This window comes from Equus przewalskii, chromosome 9, assembly GCF_037783145.1.
Source record: "Equus przewalskii isolate Varuska chromosome 9, EquPr2, whole genome shotgun sequence".
Lineage (NCBI taxonomy): Eukaryota > Metazoa > Chordata > Mammalia > Perissodactyla > Equidae > Equus > Equus przewalskii.
Window position 1 is genome coordinate 52,728,850 of NC_091839.1, and position 12,383 is coordinate 52,741,232.

Here is a 12,383-nt window from a genome sequence, read left to right on the forward strand (position 1 = left end):
ACCTGTTCTCCACAATGCAGCTGGAGTGATATTTTCAAATTGCAAATCGGATGATGTCATATCCAGACACACCATCTACATTCTTAGGGAGGTACATATTTTATTAGGAAGGTTCAGTTCAGTAATTTTCATAAACTTTCCTCTGACATTGTTTGGTGATTTGCAGTAAGTTACATAATTCTTCTGAACCTCTGAACCTCTGATTCTATTTCTAAAATAAAGTTACTACCACAAAGAGCACTAGTTAGGGTTAATCAGGTTAAGCACTAATACACTGCCTGATAGATATTTCTTCAAGAACTGTTAGCTTCTTTTGTGTTATCTCTTCTGAATTCTAAAATATCTCTTTAAATAATCAATGATTATTGGGTGTCATAAACTAAAATAATGCTATGAAGTGTGTTTTTCTGCCATTGTGATTTTTAAAATTTCTACAGATTAATTGAAGTCTAATTGACATACAATAAACTGTATACACACCCCAAGAAATCATTACCAAAATCAAAATATCAAACATTTCCATCTGCCCCCCAAAAATGCAATCTTCCTTGTCTCCTAATTACAAGACAACCACTGATTTGTTTTCTGACTATAGATTAGTTTGCAATTTCTAGAATTTTATATAGATAGAATCAGCACCACTTGTTGAAAATACCAGCCTCTCTCCATTGTTCATTGTTGTGACTTTGCACTTTTGTCAAAAACCAATTGATTGTATTTGTGTCACATTCCTGGGTTTATTTCTGGATTCTCTTCTCCCCCATCAATCTTTTTTTTTTTTTTTTTTTAAAGATTTTATTATTTCCTTTTTCTCCCCAAAGCCCCCCGGTACATAGTTGTATATTCTTCGTTGTGGGTTCTTCTAGTTGTGGCATGTGGGATGCTGCCTCAGCCTGGTCTGATGAGCAGTGCCATGTCCGCGCCCAGGATTCAAACCAACGAAACACTGGGCCGCCTGCAGCGGAGCGCGCGAACTTAACCACTCGGCCACGGGGCCAGCCCCCCCATCGATCTTTTTGACTATACTTTCACCAATATCACAGTGTCTTGATTGTTGTAGCACATAGCATTATAGTTTGTTTGATATTGTTAGTGTGAGTCTCTCAACTATGTCTTCCTGTCTCAAAAATGTTTTAGTGACTTTAGTTCCTATGCCTTTTCATATAAATTTTGGAATTAGCTTGTCAATACATAAAAGAGAAATCCTTACGTGATTTTGATTGTGAATGCATTGGATTTACAGATCAATTTAAGCAGAACTGACTTCTTTAATCTGTTGTCTTTCAATCTATATACATAGTATATTTCTTTATGTATTTGCATCTCTGATTCCTTGTTTTAGGCCCACAATTCCTGCACATGTTTTGTAGGATTTATAGCTCAGCATCTCAATTTTTTGACCTATTGTAAAAAAGTAATTTTTTTAAATTGTGATTTAGGATTGTTCAATGTTAGAATCTAGAAATAAAATTTTTAAATACACACATTTTTTTTTTGGTGAGGAAGATTGGCCCTGAGCCATTATCTGTTGCCAATCTTCCTCTTTTTGCTTGAGGAACATTGTCCCTGAACTAACATTTCTGCCAAACTTCCCCTTTTTGTATGTGGGAGAACACTACAGCATGGCTTGATGAGTGGTGCGTAGGTCCATGCCCGGGATCCGAACACACGAAACCCCGGGCAGCCAAAGGGGAGCACATGAACTTAACCACTACACCACTAGGCTGGCCCCTTAAACATATTTTTAAGTGGTATTCTATGACCTTACTAAACTGATTTCTTAATTTCAGGAACTTTTATTTGTAGATTGTTCAGGATTTTCTAGGTGGACAATCTTGTCATCTGTGCATAGGGACAATTTTATTTCTTCCTTTCCAATTTGCTGCATTTATTTTTTTTTTCCATGCCTTAGTGCACTTCTAAAACTTCCAATACAGTGTTGAATACAACAGATGAAAGTAAACATTTGTGCCTTGGTCCTGCCTTGTGTGTATATGTGTGTATGTGTGTATTTGGTGAGGATGGGGCACTGCTTTACTTTCCGACATTATGCAAGATGCTCCAGACTCACCTTGTATATTCCACAATCCAGCCCCAGAATAAGCCATTTATTCAAGGAGCTCTGGTTCCTTTTATTGGAGAATGATATGAAAAACCATGATCTAGACGTTAGCTGTGTTTGTCACCAACGATTAATTTTTGAATGTTGAACCAGCCTTGCATTTCTGTTATGAGCTCTACTTAAATGTAAAGTTTTATTTTATATTGCTAGATTTGATGGACTAATTTTCCTCATGAGAATTATTGGTCTGTGCACATGACAAATATTGGTGTATAGTTTTATCCTTTTGTGTGCTCTTTATCTGATCTTGGTATAAGGATAGTGCTGGGCTCAAAATGAGTTGAAAAATATTTCTTCCTTTCTGTTTTCTAGTGAAGGTTGTAAGAATTGGTGCTATATCTTCATTTAAGTGCTGTATGGACTTCACCAGTGAAAAATCTGGACCTAAGAGTTTTTTAGGGGGAAGGATTTTAACTGTGAATTTAATTTCCTTAATAGATATAGGCCTAGTCAGCCTACTGTTTTTGCAATTTGTGTCTTTTAAGGAATTTGTTCATATCATCTAAGTTATTAAATTTATTAGCATAGATTTGGTTTTCGTACTACTTTATTGCCCTTTTAATATCTACGGAATCAGTAGTGCTGACCGTTTTTGCACTCCTAATATTGGTAACTTATATCTTCTCTCTTTTTTGTTTGTTTAGCCTGGCTAGTGGTTTACCAATTTTATTGATCCTGTCAAAGAACGAGCTTACTCTCCCACATTCCTGCCTTCTATACTTCTCATGGACAAATAGAGAAAAATCCTAAACGGAAATCACATTTGCTAAAATTCAACACCATTTTATTTCATCAAATATGATTTCTAAATGTATTGAGATCATTGCATGGCTTTTTACCTTTGATTTTTAAATATTAAATCATCCATGAATTTGGAGAGTAAATCCCATTGTTAATGATGTATTATCCTACTTTACATATCATTTTTTTCATAAATCATCCCTTATATATTACTCTTTATTTTAGGATTTTTTAATCTTTGCCCGTGAGAGGTATGGATATTTAATTTTTCTTTCTTGTATTGTCTTTGTCAGATTTTGATTTGAAAGCATGCTGGATTCATAAACTAGTTTGAAAGTATTCCCTCAACACTTGTATTACTTTGGAGATTTTAAGTAAGATTGGTAATACTTCCCTCCTTAAATGTTTGGAATAATTCAGTGGTAAATTATTCTCATCAAGGACTTTGTTTACAAATATATTTTTCCTAATATATTCAATTGCTTTAATAGATAGTGGAATATGCAGATTTTAAATTTTCTTGTCAGTTTTGGAACATTGTGTTCTGGAAAAATTTTCCATTTTAGTTTTATTGACAAATTTATTGCCGAAAACATGTTCATAATATTATCTTATTAACTTTTATGTTAACTTTTCTAAAGTTGTTGATTAGAAAATTGTTTTATTATTTCTTTCATCTAGAGTAATCTACCTATGGATTTATGAATTTTCTTAATCTTTTCAAAGGAGTAACTAATGGCTTTGTTGATTTTATATATACAAATATATATTTCTGTTTCACTAATTCATGTTTATAGTTTATATTGCCTTTATTTTATGGTTTCTATTATTTCTTACTTTTCTTCTTTACCTAGTATTTTATTAATCAACCAAGATCACAGATTTCTAAGCTCTTTTATTTCCTTACATAGATATCTAAGCCTCTATATTTCATCAATAAACATATGGTATAAAAAGGCTCAGAGAGGGGGTAACTTTGCTGAAAACAAGCTTGTCTACTTATCTACATATGTAATTATCAACACTCTCAACCTATTTAGTTATAGAAAATATATTTAAATTCATTAAAATTAAACATAACTGAAAAGCAGGCATTGCTATTGTTTAAAAAATGGAAGACAAAGTTACCAGTATCTTGAAGATAATTATCTCTTTATTTTCCTTATCATTTTATATTGTCCTTGTTTTTCAGGGTTACAGCCTCTGAGAATAAGTCTAAGGAATTACATAATAAATTCTATGTTTTAAGGAGCTCATATGTCTAAACCATTCTATTGTAATATGATGTATTAAAGCTCTCTGGTGATATGTGAAAAGAATTATGCCATCTGTGACTTAACTTCTCTCTATACTAATGCTAAAATCTAAAAGTAGTAACCTTTTGTTCATTCTTTTAAAAAACAGTCTCCAGATGTTGCAGCAGGTATGACCATCAGCAATTTGAGATTTTGCACTGTAATGACACCCATGATTCTTCTCTCTTGGTGTACTTCGTATACTCCAGAACTCTCCCACAGGAAGCCTCCCTGATGGTCATTGGATTGATTTACAGAGGACAAAAGTACAATGAGACATAGGAGAAAATAGTATTTTTCAAAGAAAATAATGAGTATAAAAGAGGCATATAAAAAGATACCTCTGAGAAAAATAATATTTCTGTGAACAGAATTTACAAAGAACCTATCTTTATAGTGATCGTGTTTTAAATTCTAGGTGGTCAACATAAATATCCTTCTGTTATTCTCTCACATTTTATGAGTTTCACTGTCTACTCTATTTATGCTTCCTCATTCTATTTACTTTTTGTGATTGGTAGAAAGGATGTTAGACCTCGAAAGGAAATTTTACTGAGCTAAGATTCATTCATATACAGTCTATTTACACAGACTTTGGAGATAAATATTTTTACTACAGCTTTATATTATTTTAATCCTATTATTGTGACTCAGATTTATTCCATTAATAATTCATAAGACACTTCTTCATAAGATACTTCATTGAATCATGATATATCTGTACTCCACCCCGCCCCCCCCCCCAGTTTTACATTCTGCGGTAGCTTAACTGTCAAGCAATAGTAGTGATATCTATACTTACGTTAAAAAAAGTGCGTGTTGGAGGGGTATGCATGTGATTGCGTATTTAACATATATATAGATTTATATACTTAATTCTCAATTTGTAACTGCTTCTCCAGTGGGTATCCTCTCCAAGTTGAACTCTTGTTTTTATTTTCAATACAACTTCAGGCGTATTTGAAAACATTTTTGTCTTATTACACAACAGAATCGTGAGATTCATCTTGCTTTTGTCTTTGTTTATGGTGTTATGCTAACACTCCAACAGAAACTCTGAATTCTATCAGGATGTAAAAGTGAGTCAGCCAAAGTCTGGATGCTACGTAAGTATTGATAAAATGACTACAGGCATCTTCAACAACTGTTTCCTTGTGTTACTGACTGAATATTCTCACAAATTCCTTACAGTCATTAGATCATATTGATACTCTCAATTGACTTACAATGTTTTCTCACATATACACACACATACTCTAAAATTTGGTTGCACTATATACTATTATAAAAATGTAATTCGATTACAATATAGAGCATACAAACCATTTGATTTTAGGACATTTTATAGATCATATTTAAAATCATATTTATAATCAAGACAGTGCAGTGTTGAAAAAAGAGTGGACACACATGCAATGGATGAGAGTAGGGAATCCAGAAGTAGACTTCCACACACAATTGATTTTATACAGATTGCCAAAGTATTTTAATGAAGAAAGGATAGACTCAATAAATGGAAATGGTCCTGGAACAATTGGACATTGATATATAGAAAAATATCTCATAATACATAAAATTTAACACAAAATGGATAATAAATATAAACATAAAGTATAAAACTGCAACACAGCTAGAAGAAAACATAGGCAAAAGTTTCTTGGATAGGAAACAAAAATAACAATTATGGTTATCTTATTGCTGCAGAAAAATATCTTGAAAATAGGAACTTTATTTTTACTATGATAAAAGATGTCTATAAACCTCCCACAGCAAAAGACTTGATAATGAAACATGGCAGGTATTATCTTTAAAATCAGGGATAAAACAAGTTTTCTCACTATTATCATTTCTATTCAGCATTGTACAGTTGGGAAGCTATGAATAATACACAAAAGGTAGGAAGATTAGAAATATTAAAAAAAAAAAAAAAGCAATGTTGAAATGGTCCTTACTGAACCTAACAATTTCATGGAACATCAGCATCATACAGTCACTCTTTCTCCGCGATGGAAAGAGACAAAAACATAATCACTCGATAATAATGTCTACGCAAGAAAAAAATAAAAATACTCTGAAAAATGTAAAAATGACCAAATATCTTCCTCTCTCAAGGGAGTGACAAATTTATGAGAATTTGACAATATACACTCCTATAATCTAGCAACAAAAAGGAATAAAATATGTTAAATCAGTTTTAGCTTTAGTCACGTTGCATTCTTCCAGCAACCAAAATATAAATTGTGTATTAGGATACTCAATCCTAGAATTACACCTATGTTCTGACAGTAGCCAATATAGATTAAAACTATGTTCCCGTGAAGCCTCCCCAAAATCTCCTAACACAACCTAGATCCTGTAACAATCCTTTCCTAATAACCAGATGGTTCCTCAAGGTGTGCACTATGTCTTGATGTGACAGGTACTAATAAACAAAACTTTGTTCAAATCCAGATATCTTCTTGGTGGTCTTTATCTGCTGGATACTGATAAAAGAAAGAAAACTTTCCTAATTACAGATGAGATGATTGTCAACATAGAGAATTCAAAATAATCTAATGATTGGAATTAATGAGAATATAACAATTTATACAGTATAATCTAATAGTAAAAGAGAGAAAATACAGATTAAAAATAACACCTCTTATAATTGCATAACAAATATAAGGAAATCTAACAAAAGATATACAAGAGTATATTGGAGAAATTTAAAACAAATTATTGAAACAATGGAAAAATGGGTGTAACATACAAATTAAAATTTTTAATACAAAAAACATAAACTTCTAAGAATTAATCTATAAATGCAATGAAATTTCAAAAAAATTCCCAACAGTTTTCACTTCACTTTTTCTAGTTGGTACTTGATTCTAAAGTTTATATTGAAGAACAAATGTTCAAGAACAGTCCAGCATCATTTTAACTATAGAAACAAAATTATGGGAATAGGTCCTTCCAAAATCATGACCTGACACAAATCTATAATATAAAAAAGACAGGGGCTTTATCATCCAGATAGAATAATTAAATAGAATATCAAGCCCAGAAGAAAACCACATACATATGGACACGATATGTGACATATGGTGTTGCAGATCGATCAGGAAGCAGACTTTTAAATAAGTGATGTTGGAACAATGGTTAGCCATATGGAAAAATAAAGTAAAAATAGGGCCTTACCTGTCATCACTCAAAAAAAATACATCACATGAACGTTAAATGAATAAATATAAAAGTATATATAAAAGTTTAGAAGACAGGACAATTACTTTATGATCTTGGTGTGTGAAATGATTTTGTAAACAAGATCCAAAAAGTACAAGCCATAATGGAAAGTTGTTTTATGTTGGTCTCAGTCTATTAATAATGATGCTATTGGCTAGAAATGCCTAGAGCATCCCTCTGGGCCTGTACTATTTGTAGCGAGCCCCCACAGACATTTCCCCAACCAGAGCCAACGTTCTTATTATGATTCCAAGGCACACCTAAGCAAAAACTATGAAGGAACTTTGAAAAGGACAAGGATTATTACTCACAGGTCCTGGAGGGTACCTGGCACACTGGGGGCCACACAGCGAAGAGAAGAAAGACAGAGAACAGGGGCCTGGGGTTCTGCCTTTATTGGGGTGCAGCGTGGGGTGCCCAGAGTTTCCCAGGTTCACTCTCCATTGGTGAATTTAAAACATAAGAGTGGGAATTAAGGCCCAGGAAGGGAAAAACAAGAGGTCCACCAAAATGTCCATTATCAGGAGGTCACCCAGAACTTTCTTAAAAAGGAGAACATCGCATGTGGGGAGCCTGCCTCTGTATCTAGTTGTGTAGCTGGCAACATCTATTAGAAATGGAGGTCTTTGAGGTGGAGGCCGTGGCAATCAAAACCTTAATGTCAGGCACTTACATTGCAATTAAAAAAATTAATTGCCAGGTACTTACACTACAAACATACTGATAATTTCGACAATATTAGATTAAAAAATTCTGTTCAAAAAAAAAATAATCAAAGAGAAAGTACAAGCTCAAGCAATGAAAAGCTATTTGTAGTGTAAATAACCAATAAATGATTAATGTCTATAACACATAAAGGTAAAAAAGACATGAATCAAGAAAGATATTATTCAATAGAAAGTGGATCAATGAAACACACAGAAATTTTCTAAAAAACGTGAGCAAATTACCAATAACTATTTGAAAAGGAAAATGCAAATGCAAACTAAAGCCACTATATAACACCATATTACAAGCAAGAGACAGGCAAAATATTTTTTTTAAAGCCAAGCAATTCTAAATGATGGTAAGGGTGAAAACAGGAGTGCTCTCTTGACTGCTGATTTAGTGTAAATTGATATATTCATTTTACAAAACAGTATATCCTTTCCTGGTAAAGTTAAACATGTGTTTCCCCTAAAACCTCAAGTTACACTTGGGTGTCAGAACACATGTCCAAGAAGATATATATCGCTATCATTGAAAATAGCAACAACTGGAAACAATCCAAAATTATATGCATATTAGAATAGAAAAATAATTGTGGTATATCTATAAGAAAGAGTAGTCTATAGCTGTAAAAGAACAAAAAAGGATTATGGCCATTGATCTCAAAACAAAATAAATATGTCAGAAATATATGTGAAATAGATTTCATTTATATAAACTTCAAAAAGTGGAAGAAACAAACAGTATACTTGGGGAGGAATATATACAGCGATAGCACTATAAAGAAAAGCAAGGGAATATTGATACAAATTGATAGTAGTTGTTATTGGAAGGAAGAAAGAGGCTGTCCCCATGGGGAGGGCACCTCAGGGTCTTCCAAGATCTGGTAAATTTCATAGGTCTGAGTCATGAGGAGTAAGAGTCCCAGAGCTATTCTTTAAATTGCACATAGTTTTTATATTTCTTATGTGTATGTTATATTTTATTTCAGTTTTGTAAGAAAATATAAAGCAAAATACTTGTAGAGACGGATCTGGAATTAATAAAGTAATTATTTGGGGATAAATAACAACATTTGGGGAATAGGTTCTGTGAAACTACATTTTAGAGATTATTTCTTAAAATTAGGGAAGTCACTAAAATAATCATACAGTATGAGAAATCTTTAAGTTATGTAGGTTTTAGGACAACTAGATATAGGAATTAAAATTGCATTATAAATTGATGACATAAAATCACTCATTCATTGTTAGTTTTATCCAGAAAAAAATCATAAGCAGGAACAGCAAAACTGAAAAAAGGAGGTTAAGTTTTTAGGAGAACGTTTACAGATTACAACGAAAGATGACTTGATAGATTACAGAAACTATCATAAATTATGCAGACAGCTTTGGAGCATCATGTCATATTGCCTCATCTCCATGCTTGCTTTCTGTTGTTCACATTCCTGTCAACAGAAACATAACTTCCTTTCCTTTCAACTCCTCAAATTATTGCCATGATGAATTCTGAATTCTTTTTGCTGATAATTTAAGGAGAAAATTTGGACCCTACTATCAAAGGTTTAAATATATGTAAACTGAATTGCTCTTAATTAGTAGTAAAATAATAATAGAAATGCTTGCTTATTTTTTTGAAAGACACAATGTGTGTGACTGATAATGTTTAGTTATGTGACTATTTATAATACTCACATTACATTTACACATTGTTATTTTCACACATTTTTGATATATACTTGAAGTGCTTTAAGTAAAGACAAAGTTTGAGTCAGACTTGTTTTTATGAGCTCTCCAAAATTTTTGCAAGCCATCATGTAGCATTCTGTAGTAATAATATCGTCACCCTGAGATAAAAAATATATTTACAGACACAAAATTAAAGCTCCCCACACACAAACACACATAAATCCAAAGTAATGACATATAAAATCATGTTATTTTAATTGAGATAGGTAAGAAAATCTCAGAGGTAAAAAATAATTTTTTTGGTTAAAAATATTTTGTACTATTTTCACTTTTAATTTTCCATTTAAAAATAACAGTATTAAACCACTTAAAATTATTTACTGAGAGGTAATTATTTCTCAATAAGGGAGGAAGTTGTTTAGTCTCTTATTCTTTACTACTTGAGTCACTGTGCAAGGTTCTAAAGAGGAGTAAATGTTTACCTAACAACTAAGAGATAGCAGTTCTGTGTGTAACATTCCTTATCTTTATCTCTGGTTGATTTCCATAAAACAAACCATAATAATAATAATACCAATAACAGTAGGAGCAGCAAATCAACTCAAACATCAGGAAATTATGAAGGAAATGCAAAAAGAAATTGCCACGAAGGGAAAAGTCATGATAGATTAAGAAAATAAATTAGCGATCAAGCATATTTAATCAATAAGAAAAATTTGGTCTAATTATTTAAAGTTCCTTTTTCCCAATAAAATAATTCTCTAATTATAATAAACATATTATGCATGTAAATTTTTGGTCATCAAGTCGTAGCTCCATCATATCCCAGAAAGGACCGTGAGAAATTACGAGCGCACACAAACAGCTGAGGAGAGCCTGCAGTTTCTTAGCAGGAGACACATCAGCCAAGCACATGCTCAATTCATGGATTCACGGAGAGAAAACTCAAACTTAACAATGAGATTTTCTTTTTCCAGTTAACCTGTGCCAATCATTCATTTGGAGGCAACTTCCCCAAATTTACAATTATATTTTTAAACTCTGTAACCTCTTAATACTGTATTTTGTGAACAAATTTAGATTTTTCTGAAGTTAGAGTTTATCTAAGAGGAACATATTTTGCCTTTAAGGCCAAAACAAATTTAATTTACAGTGTTAAGCAGATTCCTTTAGAATCAAGAAAAATGATATTACCTGCAACTAGTGCAGGTACCACGTTAGAGCAGTTTAAAATTTTTTCCTCATGTGTCTTCTCTTTTTTTAGTTAACTACACCAAAAAGGTCATTGAAACATTCCCTTCTCTAATACATTTTCCTCTTCTTTTGCTCTTGATCTTTTGATCCAGGATTGACAGATGTGAGACCCTGAGGCAAAGCCATTGACTTGGAGAATCCAACAGAGCTTAAGACTCAGACATTCTATTTTTGGATGTTAAACTTCCCAATTAGGACATTTACTTTGATGACTGTGACCTGTGACACATAGAGTTCACCCTGGCTTAATGTGAGGAGAATTTCCTATTCAATTTTCAGGGAATCCCAATTTCTCATCTCTGTTGCTCTGTCTGCTGGTATGCTTTTCTTGTTTACTCTCCACACTGGGTACCTGCTGTAGCCTCTTTCTAGCAGCCAACAGCAGTCTTTTTTCTCTGTGTCTGGGATGGTATCTATCTGTTATGGGATTTTCTTAGTTTATTTTCAGTGCTAATTTTACTGAACCAGGTTTATTTTTCCCTTTACATGAAATGCCAATCACTAAGATGATGAATTTGCAGGAAAGAAAGGGTTTATTCACAAGGCATCCAAGCAAGGAGATGGAAGAACAAATCTCATATCTGCCTCCCTGAAAATAGGGATTGAAGATATTTACGGGACAGGGGGGCAGGGTAGTCTCAAGTGTGGGAATAGATGACTGGAGGTAGGGAGGAGTGAGATAAGTATGACCTGTGCAGGGTAGTCAAATTTCATGGCTCTTCATAGGATGCAAGTTCACAAAATGGCAGCGTTAGTGTGATTGGAGGGTGGAATTTTTGGCCCCCTGATGTCAGGAGGTTATCTATTGATCACCTGCACAGGCCTAGTTGATGAATCAGTGGCCTTAACCAGCCTGAACTGGACAAAGAGTAGACTCTCAATTCTTGAAAAACTTAAGCAAATACCATGGTGACCCAAGTGCAAGAGATGTTATCTCTAGGGTGGGCTTTAGTAAGCATTATCTAACTACTTTTGCAAATAAACAACTGAGTGTAGTTAAAGCAAGTTGGCCTCTGATTTCAATAATTTCTCAGATAGCTATGACTGAGCCTAAAATGGGATAAGTCTGACTCCCCTCCCAACAGGAGCATATACTTTGCCTAAATATACACAAAACTGATTGCTCTTGCAGAGAACTCCCTCATGAATTCCTTCTCAGTCTCCCTAATTGCCTATCATATTATTTTTCCAATGAGAGAAGTCAATTATTTGTCTTCACTGGCCTTCTCCCTTCTATTCATTAGCATCTTCTCACCTTTCCTGGCGTATTTGAATTTCTTCAAATAACCAGGAGATAACCAAGACTAATCCTCTTAAAAGTCTAAGACTGGGGCTGGTAGAGTGGTTAAGTTC